This window comes from Phascolarctos cinereus, unplaced genomic scaffold (assembly GCF_003287225.1).
Source record: "Phascolarctos cinereus isolate Bilbo 61053 unplaced genomic scaffold, phaCin_HiC Scaffold_726;HRSCAF=1367, whole genome shotgun sequence".
Taxonomy (NCBI): domain Eukaryota; kingdom Metazoa; phylum Chordata; class Mammalia; order Diprotodontia; family Phascolarctidae; genus Phascolarctos; species Phascolarctos cinereus.
The window spans coordinates 349,603,777-349,617,924 of record NW_027556098.1 but is presented as its reverse complement, the minus strand read 5'-3'; positions in this window follow the sequence as shown (position 1 = coordinate 349,617,924).

The following is a 14,148-nucleotide window of genomic DNA, read 5'->3' as shown; positions in this document are numbered from 1 at the left end:
ATATTAGCAAAGAGAAAAAAATATCTATTTATAGATCTATTTGATAATAGGATTATAGATTTAGAGCTAGAAAGGACTTTGAAGACCATTTAGTCTAACCCTCTGATTTTACAGATGAAAAAATCAGACTCATTGACATTAAGTGACTTGCCCAAGGTCATGCAGGTACAATTTAAAGCAAGGTCATCTGACTCCAAATCCAATGCTCTTTCTATTGCAGTATCAATAAAGTAGCAGGACATAAAATTTAACCCTCTGCAAATCATCTATTTCTGTAAAGTACAAGCAAAAACTAGGAAGAAACAATATAAAATCTATGTTTCCACCTTTGGTCCCTTTCTTGAGCTCTTGCCCAACGTCACCAACTGGCTTTTGGACATTTAAAACCAGACATCCCTTAGGCATCTCAGATTCAACATGTATAGAGAGGCCACTGGACTTGGAGTCAGGAAGTTCTGGGGTCAGTTTTTGCCTCAAACAAGACTCTGGCCAAATCATTTAACCTCCCTGCACCTAAGTTTCCTTATCTGTCAAATGAGGGATGGGCTCCAATGTCTGTACCTGCTCTAAGTGTGCGGCATTCATTAATGCCCCTCCCCTGTACTTACTCCATTTTCCACAATCCCCTTCTCTGTTGAAGAAACCACCGTTCTTCCAGTACCCCAGATTAACAATCTGGGGGCCATGCTTAGTTCTTCTATCCCATATGTCCAATCAGTTACCAAGTCTTATTGATTCTATTCCCACAGCATCTCTCTCACATCCTCCCCTCTTCTCCACCCACATGTCTACCATCCTAATTCAAGCCCTTCCCACCTCTCACTTTAAGGACTGCAATTGCCTCCAAGATGTTCTCCCAGCTTTATGTATGTGTATGTCCATGTATATGTGCATATGTATGTATATGTGTATATATACATATATGCACATAGCATATATGTATATGTACATAGGATAGGATCATAGAATGTTCTAAAATGTGTGTATATGCATATACATGCTCATATGTGCACATTTGAGATGTTTTCTGCTTTTTATTTTTTGAATGAAATTTCCAGCAATTCACAAGCATTTATTAAACATTTATTAAACATGTGCTTTGTCCCAGGCCCTATGCTTAGTGCTGGAGATGAAATGACAAGAATGAAACAGTCCCTGTTCTTACAGATCTTATGTTCTATCTAAAGTTTCCATGGGTAGAGATAAAATATAAGGGCCTCAGGCATATAAACTATTTCACTTTAGCACAGGGTCTGGTACTTTATGAATGCCTTTGGATTGATCAAAATCTACTCAAAATGATAACACACAGAAAACATCTAAAAGTTAACTTACCAAGATGCACACAAGATTTCTATAAATACATTTTCCAGAAATAAAGGGGAAAATAAAGAATTAGAGAGAGATTAAAATGACAATGCTCCTTTAATTTATGGGTTTAGTGTTATGCTAATCAAGTTACCCAGGAATTTTATAGAATCAGATAAAATAATAACAAAATTCATTTGGATAATCAAAAAGGGAAATAATAGGGAAGGGTACAAATAAAAGACATTATCAGACTTCAGACTCTGTTATAAAGCAGTAGACATCAAATCTCTTTATAGTGGTTGAAACAGAAGAATAGATAAGAAAAAGAGCCAAGATAAAGAATAAACAGAAACCATTGAAAACAGTATCTGACTGTTGGATAAATCCAAGACTATAATTTACAGGGGAAGGGATTCCCTTTTCGACAAGTCCAGCCATGAAAACTAGAAAGGAGTTTGGTAGAAATTCACTTTCAAATCTCATACCATGTACCATAGTAAGCTCAAAATGGATGAGAGAAACTAAAAAAATTAGATGCAAACAAGATCAGGTACTTTTATAGCTGTAAGTGGGGGAAATTTCTTAAATAAGAGAGAGAAAAGATCATAAAATGTGAAACATAGACAATATTGACCACATAGTTCACCTATTCTCTCTCCTTCTGAAACCCTCTGGAAAATTGGATTCTACTACTCAAACTCCTCTTGATTTTATGCCAGATCTGGCCTTATTTTGCTCTATCCCAGGCCTACACAATACTTCTCATACTTCCCCTTTTATCCCTTCTAAAAAATTGTATTCCAACTTTTACCCCCTTTCCATCTCTCCTTTATGTGTTGTTTTCCCCTATTAAAATGTAAGATCCTTGACGGGAGTGACTAGTTTGTTTTTATTTGTATCCCTAGAATTTAGCATGATTCTGGAAATCTAACAAGTCCTTAAATGTTTTATCTGTCTACATATCAAGATAAAAGGAACAAAAATGAAATAGAATATATTTCATCAAATATCAATGATAAGTGTCCGAAATCTTAAATTTATATCTAATTAACACAAATATTTAAGAAGAACAATTTCCCAAGAGATAAATTAGCCAATAAATACGAATGAAAGAATGGCAAAGAATAAATGGCCACATGAAAACATGATAGTAAGAGAAATATAAATTAAAACCATTCAAGTTTTATTTTATACTATGGAAATTGGTAAAGATGACCAAAAAATGACAATGGTCAATCTTGGGGATACTGTATGAATATAAGAATACAAATACTCTGTTGGCTGGATGGTGAATTAGTCCAACTGTCCTTAGTATTCATTTAGAACTATGCAAAAAAAAAGAAAATAGAAATAGTCCATGTCTAATTATAATTTGCTCAATTATATACTAATAAACTGATCGTGTAGAGGCAACACAGGAATATTTGCAAAGATACCAAATTCCCAGATAAACAAAAAAAGAATTAAACTATTTTAATAACCCATTAGTAATAAAAAGAAATTCCACAAGCTGTAAATGAGTTTCCAAAGTAAAACTAAACATCAGGACCAGATGGGTACACAAGTCAATTTCATCAGTCATTCAAAGATCAATTAATTTCAATAATACATAAAATGCAGTAATAAAAGGAAACCTTTCAATCTCTTTCTATAGCTCAAATAAGGTCTTTTTTTTTGGAGGGGGGAAAGGGGATTAAGTGACTTGCCCAGGGTCACATAGCTAGTAAGTATTATGTGTCTGAGGCCGGATTTGAACTCAGGTCTTCCTGCATCCAGGGCCAGTGTTCTGTGCGCTGTGCTATCTAACTGCCCCTCAAATAAGGTCTTGATAACAAACCAAAGAGAAACAAAGCAGAGAAAGTAATCTAAAGATCATTAACCCTAATGAACATTGACATTCCTCTAGGGAATGTTGCCCAATAGACCCTTCTCTTCACCAGGCTTTTGGGGCCAGTTTATTCAGAGAAGTGCCCCCTTCCCTCTGATATCCCATTGAAACTTCTCTGACCTTCCCTTGACCTAGCCCCATGGATTGAGCAAATTTGTCCCTTAGGTTAGTTTGAGGAATTTAGTTCTGGTGTGGGAAGAATGAGTTGCACTGATAGGCCATTATTGTCCCTGCTATTTCAGTGAATAAATGTTATTGAAAGGGACTCATTTTGTGGAGTAAGGGTCTCCTTCGTACTCCTTCACCACATGCTTCCCACTTTTACTGTCTGCAAAATCAGTGCCTCCTCAGCCCACTGTCTCCATAGCCCTCTGGTAGATTTGGGTCAGTGCCCCTGAGGAGAGCAGAAGCAGAGCTGTCATCACCATTGATACTGTGGCCCTTGTCTCAGTTAAAGAGTTGGGGGAGTTGGGGGAGGAGTTGAGGCATTTTATTCCTAGCACTGGCCCTAGCCTGTGAAAAGGCAGGATGGCAAAGTCAGGGGGAAGTTGGTAATCTCCTTTGGCTAGAACAGAGAGTTGAGTGAACCAGAGTAAAATAGAGAAGGTATGTCAGCTTCACCATTGTGGATATTGTCCTTCTCTCAATAAAAGCCTTCTATGTCACAAAGTTGGCTTATATTGAGTTTATTGTACAAACATACATGTGTGCATGTGTGCATGTGTGCACATGCACACACACACACACACACACACACACACACACTTACAGATTTTTTCACACAAATTGTCGTCTTGTTAAGTCATTTTGTACTTAGTTGATTTTTTGAGCCTTGTTTAATAATGTATTTTCTTTGAAATCTAATTGAAGCTCCTTGGCCTATACTTGAAGAACCCATCTTTCCTCCTTTTGAATATTTTGGCATTTGTCCTCTCCAATCATGTGACAATTCTTCTATTCTTCCCCAGCATGTCTAAATTTACCCACTAGCTGATCCACCCATTATTTTAATACATTGGGGGTTTCCTCACCAGGAATTCCCTATGTTAGTGAAATCAAAAGTCTGCTCTAACCTCTATTTCTGTTCTCATCCCCTATTCCTAATACAGGTGTAGGAATATACGGGGAACTCAGTGAGAAAAGATGGGTAGTGGATTGGGCAAATGGCATTTTCAAAGAAATTGAACGCAATGGGGGTAGAATGAGGTTTATTGAGTTTGGTGATACTAAATGAGCAGTGGGATTGAACTTTTTTTTTTTCCATTAACAGATGGGGAGGAAATAAGTCCTGGAGGATGTAATTGGTCATGTCCCCTCTGATTGTCTGCCTCCTCAGAATAACTGAGTCTAAAAGCTTTGGTGCCTGTTTTCTGGATTTGCTCTTTATTTTGGTTAAAAATGAGAGCCTGAAAGACTTGGACCTGAGCTGTACAGATCTTGAGGGGAGAACAGCAAAGCTGCTGTTTGAGGCCTTGAAAGAACAAGACTGTAAAATGGAGACACTCAAGAGAGACCCTATGAGTTTCCTTTGGGGTGGGTATTTTAGGTTTGTGGTCAAAGTGGGAAGGAAGAATGAGCACAGGTTTGGGGAGGGAGATTAGAAGCTTTCTTCTTGAAATAGGTTCAGGGATCAAGGTCTCATATGCTTTCATTTCTCTGGGGAATGTGTTTTACCTAGGAAATTGACCAAAAAAGTATTTTGCTTAGAGGATTGTCAAAATATTTCTGAAAGGCCTAGTTGAAGCATCTCTTAGTTCTTCTCATTTTTAGGTTTCACTGCTGACACTTGTTTCCCTTTCACCTCTCCCCATCCCTAGAATTCTCCCATGAAACTGAGAAGAGCATTAAGTAAAATCAAATGACCCAGCAACAGTATCTGACTGTGCATCTCTGTGTGTATATGTATGTATGTGTATATGTATATATATATATATATATATATATATATATATATATATATATATATATATATACACATATATATATGCGTGTGTGTGTGTACATAGCTTATATATGTATATATACGCACATATACATGTACATATGTATGTATATGTTATCATTCTGCTTCCATAGTTTTTTCTGCTAAGAGGACCAACGTGTTTCATGCTTAGTTCTCAGTGATTTAAATTTTCTTTCTAATTACTGTCAGATTGACTGCCTTTTCAGTGTTATTATTGTTTATAATATACCATTGTGTATACAGTGTCTTGATTTTGATTTCTTAACCTGCATCACTTCAGAGAAATCATCCCACATTTCTCTGATTTCTTCATAGTCTATGTTTTTACAGTATCAAAATATTCCATTACATTCATGTGCTACAATTTGTTCAGCCAGTCGCTATTCAATGGTGCCAATTGTTTTTCCAGGTTTTTTTTTTTTGCTACCAAAGAATTCTACATTAACAATTTGTCATTTTATATGACCTTTCTTCCAATCAATAACATCCTTTCTGTATGTGCTCAGTAGTGAGATCTGTAGGTTCAGTGTTATTAACAGTTTAGTGATTTTGAGGGTGCAAATTTCTTTTTTTTTTTCTAGAATAGTTGCACTAGTTAATTCGTAGAAAGAAAGGTAAGTTTATATTCTGGGTTGTCCACTGCCCTTCTAGTGTTGACTGTTTGTGTTTTTTATCATTGCCAATTTGGTGGGTGTAAGGTAAAGCTCAAAGTGGTTTCAATTTTCATTTCTCTTATTAGTGATTTGCACCAATTTTTAAATTTAAATCTTGATTACCTGCTTTCTTCTTCTGAAAACTGGTTGTTCATAGCCTTTATTTTATATATTAGCAGAAGGCTTGCAGCTTTCTAGAAATTCCCTATTGTGTATTTTCTTTTAAACCACACTTCTGATTCCACTGGAATAGTGAACTCTTGGTGATACCCTCCTCTGCCAGTATATATCAGTACCTGCTCTGAAACTTACAGTCTTAGGCAGTGTCTGGATAAGTTGGCCATCAGCCATTTATCAGAGAGAGTTGGCACGAATAGCTTTTCCCTTGCTGATAGTTTATTTTCTCATCCTTCTTATTCATTGTTTTCACGTAAAAAGCTTTTTTTAATTTGATCTAATTTTAATTATCTGTTTCATCATATAATCTACAAATACTTCAGTATGTTGGACTGTGGTTTATCCAGGCCCAATGTAATAGACTCATTGAGCCCAGGTACTCCTGCTAGCCTTTGGATTATCTTGGTTCTCAGTTTTATTCCCCGTTGTTTAATGCTTCCCAATCTGAAGGTCCTTTTTCTTTGGACCTTATTGGTTCTACTTTCTGTGCCCTCATGGTCATCACTTTAGTTTAGGCCCTCATCTCCTTTTGTCTGGATTGTTGCAATGGACTCTTACTTGGTCTTTCTGCTCTTAGTTTTTTTCTTCTCCAGTCTTCTCCAGTCCTGCATATTGGCCAAGTTATGCCCCTACAGCATAAGTTGATCAAGGAAAGCCTTATACCTGCTATATGACTCCAAAGGTTTATTAGCCCTCCTTCTTTTTCCTTCTTTGTGTCAGGTTTTTCATTTTCTACCATTCGACCTCATGTTAGAGGTCAGGATTTCCTGCTGCTTCTTCAGATCCTTTAGCTTCTTTGTTTTCCATTTGAAAAACTTTCTCCATTCTTCCAAAGAAAAGTTCCTTTTCCCTCTAACCTGGGAAGTAGCAAGGTATTCCCCAAACACTTCCATCTCCTCCACTAAGAATCCAAGCCAGCCTACATCTTGTTACTCTGTGGCTGTCACTTGGCTCTTATAGAAAATCAAATAGGGCACCCTGTCTGGATCACTGGAAATCCCAGGCTTGCTCTCCATGCTTTCTGGAACTGAGACCCTCAGTTCTCTGTCAGTTTATCATTAACTTACATAGATCATCCATATGGTTACTACCAACACAAACTCCCTAGTAGTTGTACCTCTTTTTAATATGGAAGGCTTAATTCCTTGGATTCTTGAGGGGTGATTTAGCTTTCAGGAGTCTTTTCTGCTTTTTGTTCTGGGTTTTGCGCACCTTTTCTTAGCACTCAAGGAAATCTTATGATTTACTTGTGCTATTGTCTTAAATATTAATCTGTCATCTGCAGGTGCCTTCCAAAGCTCTAAGGCAAGTGAAAACTGCCCTCATTTTTTTTTTTTTTTGTGAGAGCGAGTCTTAGGTATAAATTTGACTTCCAGCCACTTCTCACTTCTTGGATTGTTCTCTAGACTTCAGACCCTTTCTATACACATCTGGTCTCTTGAATTGTGACCGTATACACAAATAGTACTTCCTTAGCCAAATGGAAAAATGTTGGGTATTATTAGCTGGAAAAAAAGAGTTAAAATGAATCCCTGATCTTTTTATACAATATTGTTTATACAACTACCTACTCAAAATTGACCTGATTGTTTCTGATTCTCATTATCTTCTCTGGCCTACTGGTATACTTCTCTATTTTTTTTAAATGGTACCAAATAGTTTTCATGATTCTTGCCTTATACTTTTAATTTGAGATCTAAAAATTCTATTGTCTGAAAGAGACTATTTTTTAAAAATTGCATTCACTCCCCTGCAAAGGAGATGACAAAGGATGGTGATTATATAGTGGATGTAGCATTGCCCAGGGAAAGACATAAAATGAATTATCATGGAAAGTTGATTTGACCACTTCCCCTCTAATTATGTTTTCTCCTACAGTTTGGTATCTTGTGCATGTTGCCAGAATCTCTTCTCTGCTCTCGGTGGAAATGAGACCCTGAAAAACCTGAATCTGAGTGAAATTTCCTTTCAGGAGATGGAAACAAAACTTCTGCATAAAGCCTTAAGAAACCCAAACTGCAAGCTAGAGAAAATATGGTGAGTTCCCAAATGTTACCTTTGTAGATATTCTGCTTGACATCAGGGACAGGAGTGCATTAGGAAGAGACAGCAACACAAACCAGGGAATGGAGAGTAGAAATTGTCAGTCTAATCCAGGTTCAAGGTTCACAGTCACACACACTTTAATTCTGGAAAATTATACCTCTATACCCTAAGGAGTAAAGTAATAGAGAAAGATTGATTTCCTGATCTGCCCAGCTATGGGAATACCACCTTTCTCTGCAGCAACCTCAACTATTCTATCTATGTGAATGGCTCCCAAATGTATATAATTAGTCCTACTCCCTCTCCTGAGATCCAAAACTGCATTACCAACTGCCTGTTGGGGATTTCAAACTGGCTATCCTGTAAGCATCTCAAACTCAGTGTGTCTAAACAGAACTGCTTATCTTTTTTAACAAAATACACATCTCTTCCTAACTTCCCTACTTCTGGTGAGAATAGCACCATCCTTCTAGTCAGTCAGGTTTGCAGCTTCAGTGCTAACTTGAAAGATGGCTCTTTTCATGATCATGGCTTTCAGGTAGTTCAATAATTTTTAAATTATTTCTCCTGGATCTATTTTCCAGGAAAGTTGTTTTTCTGATGAAATATTTCACATTGTTGTCTATGTTCCCATTCCTTTGGTTTTGTTTTATAATTTCTTGATTTCTCATAGAGTCATTAGCTTCCATTTGCTCCATTTTATTTCTTTCTTCTTTTTTTCTATTTTATTTTTTTAGTTTTAGTTTTCAACATTCACTTCCACAAGATTGAGTTCTGAATCTTCTCCCCATCTCATCCCCCCCTCCACCCCAAGACGGTGCGCATTATGAATACCCCTTCCCCTAATCTTCCCTCCCTTCTCTCTCCCCACTACTCTTATCCCATTCCCCTTCAGTTTTCCTGTAGGGCAGGATAGACTTCTGTACCCCATTTTCTGAATTTTTTATTTCCCAGTCACATATGAAAAGAAATTTTTAAACATTTATTTTTAAAACTTTGGGTTCCAAATTTTCTCCCTTCCTCCCCACCTACCCTCATTGAGAAGTCAAGCAACTTGATATACGTTATACATGTGTAGCCATGCAAAATACTTCCATAGTAGTCATATTGTGAAAAACTAAATATATTTCCCTTGATCCTATCCCTCCCTCCATTTATTTTATTCTCTCTTTTTACCCTGTCCCTCCTTACAAGTGTTTGCTTCTGATTACCTCCTTCCCCAATCTGCCCTCCCCTCTATTATCTTCCCGCTCTCTTGTCCCATCCCCCACCATTTTCCCATAGGGTAACATAGATTACCATATCCAATTGAGTGTGTATGTTATTCCCTCCTTAAGCCAAATCTGATGAGAATAAGATTTACTCATTCCCTCTTACCTTCCCCTCCTCTGTAAAAGCCTTTTCTTGTCTGTTTTATGTGAGATAATTTACCCCATTCTACCTCTTCCTTGCTCCTTCTCTCTGTGTAATCCTCTCTCACCACTTAATTTTATTCTCCAGATATCACCCCTTCATCTTCAACTCACCCTGTGGCCTCTATCTATCTGTCTGTCTATATATACATACGTATAATTTTTTTTTCCTACAACTACCCTAATACTGACAAAAGACTCATGAGTTACAAATATCTTTCCATGCAGGAGTATAAACAGTTAAACCTTAATAAGTACCTCATGATTTCTCTTTCCTGTTTACCTTTTCATGCTTCTCTTGAGTCTTGTATCTGAAAGTCAAATTTTCTATTCCGCTCTGGTCTTTGCATCAAGAATATTTGAAAGTTCTTTATTTCACTGAATATTCATTTTTTTGTCCTGAAGGATTATACTCAGTTTTAATGGGTAGTTGATTCTTAGTTGTAATCCTATCTCCTCTGACCTCTGGAATATTATATTCCAAGCCTTTCATCTCCTTAATGTAGAAGCTGCTAAATCTTGTGTTGTCCTGATTCTGTTTCCACAACACTTGAATTGTTTCTTTCTGGCTGCTTGCAATATTTTCTCCTTGATCTGGGAACTCTGGAATTTGGCTACAATATTTCTAGGAGTTTTCCTTTGGGGAGCTCTTTCAGGAGGTGATTGGTAGATTCTTTCAATTTCTATTTTGCTCTGTGGTTTTACAACATCAGGGCAGATTTCCTTGATAATTACTTGAAAGATGATGTCTAGGCTCTTTTTTTGAACATGGCTTTCAGATAGTCCAGTAATTTTTAAATTATCTCTTCTGGTTCTATTTTCCAGGTCAGTTGTTTTCCCAGTGAGATATTTCACGTTGTCTTCTATTTTTTCATTCTTTTGGATTTGTTTTACAACGTCTCGATGTCTCATAAAGTCACTAGTATCCAATTGCTCCCTTCTAATTTTTAAGGACGTATTTTCCTTGGTGAGCTTTTGCATTTGGCCAATCCTGCTTCTCCTCATTGGCTTTTTGGGCCTCTTTTGCCATTTGGGTTAGGCTATTCTTTAAGGTGTTATTCTCTTCAGTATTTTGGGGGTCTCTGTTAGCAAGCTGTTGACTTGTTTTTCATGATTTTCTTGCATCACTCTCAGTTTTTTCCTATACTTCTCTTACTTGTTTCTCAAACTCCTTTTTGAGCTCTTCCATGGCCTGGGACCAATTCACATTTTTCTTGGGGGCTTTGCATGTAGGAGCTTTGACTTTGTTGTCTTCTTCTGGTTGTATGTTTTGATCTTCTTTGTGACTTTTTTTGCGAGGCTTGCTTATGATCCCAGCTAGTTACTTGGGTTTTAAACTCTTTGTTAAGGTAAGAGTCTGCTTCCAGTGTGGAGAATGTATTGTCCCAAACTCTGGGGATTTTGTGCAGTTGTTTTCAGAGATACTTGTTGGGACCTGTAAATTTTCAATTCTTCCAAGGTGGTATGATAAGGGGTTCCTTGCCTGTGCTCTGGTTTTAGTGACCACAAACATTCTTTTTCTATTTTGGTACAGTGAAGAGGATTTCCTTCCCACCATCACTACCAGCTCCACCAAGCCAGCCCTCCTCCTCACCCCAGGACCACCACCCAGAACTGTGATCCAAATCCAACCAACTCGCAAAGCAAGAGAATGCTGCACCAGCAAAGAGATCCCTGCAATCCCCTTCTGATCAGCCACTCAATCCCTGCTCAGTCTGTGGACTGGGAGCTCTGGAGTCATCACCACCCCAGGACCATGCTAGGGGACTGGGGCTGGGACTCTACTGCACTTCTTTTTCACCCCCGCAGAAACAAACTTTTCCTACTCACCTTCTAAGTTGTCTTTGGCATTCATGGGTTGAGAAGTCTGGAATTGCCACAGCTGCATGTAATTCAGTCCTCTGAGGCCTGTTCTAGGTTCACTGAGGCCTATTCCAGGTTTGCTGAGGCCTGAGCGCCCACAACAACTGCGCTTTTCTCCCTGACTAGAGCAATAGACCTTTCTGATCAACCAGCTTGTCTTGGGCTGGAAATTTGTTTCACTCTGTCTTTTTGTGGGTTCTGCTGCTTTAGAATTTGTTTAGAGTCAGTTTTTACAGATATTTGGAGGGGTTTGGGGTCAAGCAAGTCACTGCTTTTACTCTACCATCTTGGCTCCACCCCCAGGATCTCTTACTTGCTTTTGAAAATCCTTTTTGACTTCTTCCATGGCCTGAGACCAATTCGTGTTTTTGTTGGGGCTTTGGATGTTGGAGCTATGAACTTGTTGTCTTCTTTTGGTTGTATGTTTTGATCTTCTTTGTCACCAAAGTAAGATTCTATAGTATGAGGGTTTTTTTGGGTTTTTTTTCCTGCTGTTTGCTCATGTTCCCAGACAATTACTTGACTTTTTAACTCTTTGTTAAGGTAAGGCTCTGCTTTAAGTGTGCAGGATGTACTGTCCCAAGCTTCAGGGGTTTTGTGCAACTGTTTTCAGAGATACTTCTAGAGATCTGTAAATTTTCAGTTCTGCCAAGGTGATATGATCAAAGGAGAGGTGTTTATGCCTTTTCTGGCCTGGACTTTAGTCTGAGTGACCACAAGCACTCTTTTCTGCCCTGGAGCTGTGAGGAAGATTACCTCTGTATAGCTACTACAATCTCTGCCATGCCAGTGCTCCTCCTAGCCCCAAGACCAGCACCCAGGACTGCCACCCAGATCTAAGCAGAGGCAAAGTGAGAGATTCCTGCCTCAGCTCCAGCACAGAGATCCTTGCAGTCTCCCTCTGATCAACCATTTGATCCCCCCACCATCTGTGAGCCAAGATTTCCGGGAGCAGCAGCTACCGCAGCCACTGCCCCAGGGCTGCACCAGGGCTGGGGGCAGACGGTGCTCCTCTCTCACCCAGGCACAACAGACCTTTCCTATTGATCTTCTAAATTGTTTTTGGCGTTTGTGGGTTGAGAAGTCTGGAAACCACCACAGCTGCCAGTGATTCAGTCCCGAGGCCTTCCAGGTTAACTGGGGCACCCTCTTTGTCTGTGTGGTCCATGTTGAACTGTGCTCCTGTCCCAGCCAGCAACAACAGACCTTTACCATCAGCCATCCAGGATTTCTTGATTCCAGGTCCAGCAGCACTCTACCGACTGTGACACCTGGCTGCCTTGGCAACCAGTCTCTCTTTGTGGGTGGGAATCAAATCAAAAACAAAATGCTTCCATCTTTGTACAGAAAGACAATATGATATAGCAGGCACAGCACTGGAATGGAATCAGCAAGACATGGGTTTGAATACTACCTCAAACATTTATTGCCTATATGACCCTAGGTAAAATCCTTAGCTTCTCTGAACCTCAGTTTCCTCACCTGTAAAATGGGTTCCTATCACATAGGGCTGTTACAAGGACCAGATGAGATTACAGTCCTAAATTTCTGTGCAAAACCTTCAAGAGCTACATAAATGAAAGCCATCATCACCCTTACTAATGCCATTTTCTAACAAGAAAGTAAGGTGCTTTAATGAGTGACTGGTCAATACAATAGGGTAACTGCTGTCTAATATGGGGACCAGACAGATGGGACAACAAGGAGGCTCAGTCGATAAAGCTCCAGGCCTGAACTCAGGAAGACTCATTTTCTTAGTTCAGTCTAGCCTCAGGCACTTTTTAGCTGTGTGATCCTGTTTACCTCAATTTCCTCATCTGTAAAATGAACTGGAGAAGGAAATGGGAAACCATTTTGGTATCTTTGCTGAGAAAACCCCCAAAATGGGGTCACAGCGAGTCAGACGCAAATGAAATGACTGAACGAGAACAACAAAATTGGAGCAGCTAGGTGAAACATTGAATAGAGCACTGGCCCTGGAGTCAAGAGGACCTGAGTTCAAATCTGGCCTTAGACATTTGACACTTACTGGCTGTGTGACCCTGGGCAAGTCACTTAACCCCATTGCCTAGCCCCTCAAAAAAAAAATAGGGACCAGAGGGCACCATTAGAGCAAGAGATTTAATAATATTGAACATTTACATAGAGTTTTAAGGTTTGCAAAGTGCTTTTATGTGTATATATGCATATCATGCACATTTAATTATAATATATATATTATGTACTTTGAATATAAACATGTTTTGTCATGTCCAAATATTCATGACCTCTTTTGGGATTTTCTTGGCAAAGATACTAGAGTGGTTGCCATTTCCTTCTCCAGCTCGTTTCAAAGATGAGGAAACTGAGGCAAACTGGGTTAAATCACTAGCCCAGGATCATACACATAGTAGGTGTCTGAGATCAGATTTGAACTCAGGTCTTTCTGTCTCCAGGCCTGGAACTCTAGCCACTGTGCCACCTAGTACCCAAATATAAACACACACACATGTTTCCTTACAACAACCTTGTGAAGTAGTTGCTATTATTCGTCTCATTTTGAAAATGAGAAAACTTAGTGTAAGAGAGATAAAATGATTTGCCCAGAGTCACCACAGCTAGTGAATCTGAGGCAGATCTTGAATTCAGGTTTTTCCTGACTCTAAGTCCAGCGCTCTATCTTTGCCACCATGCTGCCTCTAACAGACCTGGTGTGGGTATTATTATGTTAAAGCCATTCCCATTCTAGCCCTGCCCCCACTCATTTTCTGTTCACATTTGCCTTCCACTTTCTGCATCATCCTCTGGAATCTTGTTACCAAATTCCCTTTTATCTTAGATATCTTCCTTTCATAC